Here is a 4,077-nt window from a genome sequence, read left to right on the forward strand (position 1 = left end):
GAATGATATATAGAGAGAGAGAGTGACAGAGAGAGGGAGTGACAAATAGAGAGAGAGAGTGATATAGAGAGAGAGACATAGAGAGAGAGACACAGAGAGAGAGACGTAGAGAGAGAGAGAGAGAGTGACATAGAGAGAAAGAGAGACAGAGAGAGACATAGAGAGAGAGAGATAGAGAGAGAGAGTGACATTGACAGAGAGAGTGACATAGAGAGAGAGAGAGACAGAGACAGAGCGACAGAGAGAGAGATACTGACAAAAAGAGAAACAGAGAGAGAGAAAGAGAGAGAGAGTGACATAGAGAGAGAGTGAGATAGAGAGAGACATAGAGAGAGAGAGAGAGTGATAGAGAGAGAGTGACAGAGAGTGACATAGAGTGAGAGAAACAGTGACATAGAAAGAGATGCAGTGACAGAGAGCGAGAGTGACAGAGAGAGAGAGAGAGAGAGAGAGAGAGAGAGTGACATTGAGAGAGACAGAGAGAGAGAGTGACATAGAGACACAGCGAGACAAATAGAGACATAGAGACAGAGACATAGAGAGAGAGAGAGTGATATGGAGAGAGAGAGTGACATAGAGAAAGTGACATAGAGAGAGAGAGAGAGACAGGGAGAGAGAGATAGTGACAAAGAGAGAAACAGAGAGAGAAATAGAGCGAGAGAGTGACATAGAGAGTGAGTGAGATAGAGAGAAAGAGAGTGAGAGACAGAGAGACAGAGAGAGAGAGAGTGACAGAGGGAGAGACAGATATTGACATAGAGAATGAAATAGAAAAAGAGACAGTGACATAGGGAGAGACAGTGACATAGGGAGAGAGTGAGACATCGAGAGTGTGAGAGTGTGACATAGAGAGAGAGTCAGTGACATAGAGAGATGGTGACCAAGAGAGAAACAGAGAGAGAGAAATAGAGAGAGAGAGTGACATAGAGAGAGAGTGACATAGAGAGAGAGACATAGAGAGAAAGTCAGCGACATAGAGAGAGAGAGTGCAATAGAGAGAGAGCGTGATATAGAGAGAGAGAGACAGTGACATAGAGAGTGAGTGACATCGAGAGTGACATAGAGAGAGAGAGACAATGACATAGAGAGAGAGTGAGACATAGTGAGAGAGAATGACATAGAGAGAGAGAGACATAGATAGAAAGTCAGCGCCATAGAGATAGAGTGACAAAGAGAGAGAGAGTGACAGAGATTGAGGCAGAGAGAGAGAGTGACATAGAGACACAGAGAGTCAGAGAAAGAGACATAGAGAGAGAGAGTGATATAGAGACATAGACTTAGAGAGAGAGAGAGACGTAGAGAGAGAGAGACATGAAGAGTGAGGGACATGAAGGGAGAGTGACATAGAGAGAGCGGGACATAGAGAGAGAGAGTGACATAGAGAGACAGAGAGAGAGAGAGAGAGTGATGGAGAAAGAGACTGACATAGAGACAGAGAGAGACATAGAGAGAGAGCGTGACATATAGAGAGAGAATGATATATAGAGAGAGAGAGTGACAGAGAGAGGGAGTGACAAATAGAGAGAGAGAGTGATATAGAGAGAGAGACATAGAGAGAGAGACACAGAGAGAGAGACGTAGAGAGAGAGAGAGAGAGTGACATAGAGAGAAAGAGAGACAGAGAGAGACATAGAGAGAGAGAGATAGAGAGAGAGAGTGACATTGACAGAGAGAGTGACATAGAGAGAGAGAGAGACAGAGACAGAGCGACAGAGAGAGAGATACTGACAAAAAGAGAAACAGAGAGAGAGAAAGAGAGAGAGAGTGACATAGAGAGAGAGTGAGATAGAGAGAGACAGAGAGAGAGAGAGAGAGAGAGAGAGAGAGAGAGTGACATCGAGAGAGACAGAGAGAGAGAGTGACATAGAGACACAGCGAGACAAATAGAGACATAGAGACAGAGACATAGAGAGAGAGAGAGTGATATGGAGAGAGAGAGAGTGACATAGAGAAAGTGACATAGAGAGAGAGAGAGAGACAGGGAGAGAGAGATAGTGACAAAGAGAGAAACAGAGAGAGAAATAGAGCGAGAGAGTGACATAGAGAGTGAGTGAGATAGAGAGAAAGAGAGTGAGAGACAGAGAGACAGAGAGAGAGAGAGTGACAGAGGGAGAGACAGATATTGACATAGAGAATGAAATAGAAAAAGAGACAGTGACATAGGGAGAGACAGTGACATAGGGAGAGAGTGAGACATCGAGAGTGTGAGAGTGTGACATAGAGAGAGAGTCAGTGACATAGAGAGATGGTGACCAAGAGAGAAACAGAGAGAGAGAAATAGAGAGAGAGAGTGACATAGAGAGAGAGTGACATAGAGAGAGAGACATAGAGAGAAAGTCAGCGACATAGAGAGAGAGAGTGCAATAGAGAGAGAGCGTGATATCGAGAGAGAGAGACAGTGACATAGAGAGTGAGTGACATCGAGAGAGAGTGACATAGCGAGAGAGTGATGCAGAGAGAGAGTGACAGAGAGATAGAGTGACAGAGAGAGAGGCAGAGAGAGAGAGTGACATAGAGACACATAGAGACAGAGAGAGACATAGAGAGAGTGACATAGAGAGAGTGACATAGAGAGAGAGAGAGACAGTGAATAGAGAGAGAGAGTGAGAGAAACATAGAGAAAGAGAGTGACGTAGAGAGAGAGAGTGACAGAGAAAGAGAGCGTGTGTGGCAGAGAAAGAGTGAGTGTGTGACATAGAGAGAGTGAGACAGCGACAGAGAGAGAGAGTGACATAGAGAGAGAGAGAGAGTGACATAGAGACACAGAGAGACAGATAGAGACATAGAGACAGAGACATAGAGAGAGAGAGAGTGACATGGAGAGAGAGAGAGTGACATAGAGAAAGTGAGATTGAGAGAAAGTGACATAGAGACAGAGAGAGACATAGAGAGAGAGAGTGACATAGAGAGAGAGTGACAAATAGAGAGAGATTGTGACATAGATAGAGAGAGATAGACAGAGAGAGAGAGTGACATAGAGACACATAGAGACAGAGAGAGACATACAGAGAGAGAGACATAGAGAGAGTGACATAGAGAGAGAGAGACAGTGAATAGAGAGAGAGAGAGTGAGAGAGAAACATAGAGAAAGAAAGTGACGTAGAGTGAGAGAGTGGCAGAGAAAGAGAGAGTTTGTGGCAGAGAAAGAGAGAGTGTGTGACATAGAGAGAGTGAGACAGCGACAGAAAGTGAGAGTGACATAGAGAGAGAGAGTGACATAGAGTGAGAGTGACATAGAGAGAGGCAGAGAGAGAGTGAAATAGAGACACAGAGACAGAGAGAGACATAGCGAGAGAGAGGCATAGAGAGAGAGTGACATAGCGCTAGAGACAGAGAGTGACATAGAGAGAGCGTGACATAGAGCGAGAGACAGAGAGTGACATAGAGAGAGCGTGACATAGAGCGAGAGACAGAGAGTGACATAGAGAGAATGACATAGAGAAAGAGAGACAGTGACATAGGAAGAGAGTGAGACATAGAGAGAGAGACTTTGACAGAAACAGAGAGTGAGATAGAGAGTGACATAGAGAGAAACACAGAGAGAGAGAGAGAGCGACAGCGAATAGAGTGAGTGAGAGAGAAACATAGAGAGAGAGTGAAGTAGAGAGAGTCAGTGGCATAGAGAGAGAGTGACATAGAGAGAGAGAGTGACAGAGAAAGAGAGTGACATAGAGAGAGTGAGAGTGTGACACAGAGAGAGAGAATGACAAAGAGAAAGAGAGACAGTGACATAGAGAGAGTGAGACATAGAAAGAAAGTGAGACATAGAGAGAGAGAGTGTGTGTGACATAGAGGGAGAGTGAGAAAGAGAGAGAGAGTGAGAAAGAGAGAAACAGAGAGAGAGAGACTTAGAGAGAGAGAGAGACATAGAGCGAGAGAGTGACAGAGAGACAGAGAGACAGAGAGACAGTGACATAGAGAGAGAGAGTGACACAGAGAGAGAGAGTGACATAGAGATAGAGAGACAGTGACATAGAGAGAGTGTGACATAGAGAGAGAGTGACATAGAGAGAGAGTGACATAAAGAAGAGAGTGACATAAACGAGAGAGAGAAACAGTGACATAGAAAGAGAGACA

The sequence above is a fragment of the Pristiophorus japonicus genome, unplaced genomic scaffold (assembly GCF_044704955.1).
Source record: "Pristiophorus japonicus isolate sPriJap1 unplaced genomic scaffold, sPriJap1.hap1 HAP1_SCAFFOLD_333, whole genome shotgun sequence".
NCBI lineage: Eukaryota > Metazoa > Chordata > Chondrichthyes > Pristiophoridae > Pristiophorus > Pristiophorus japonicus.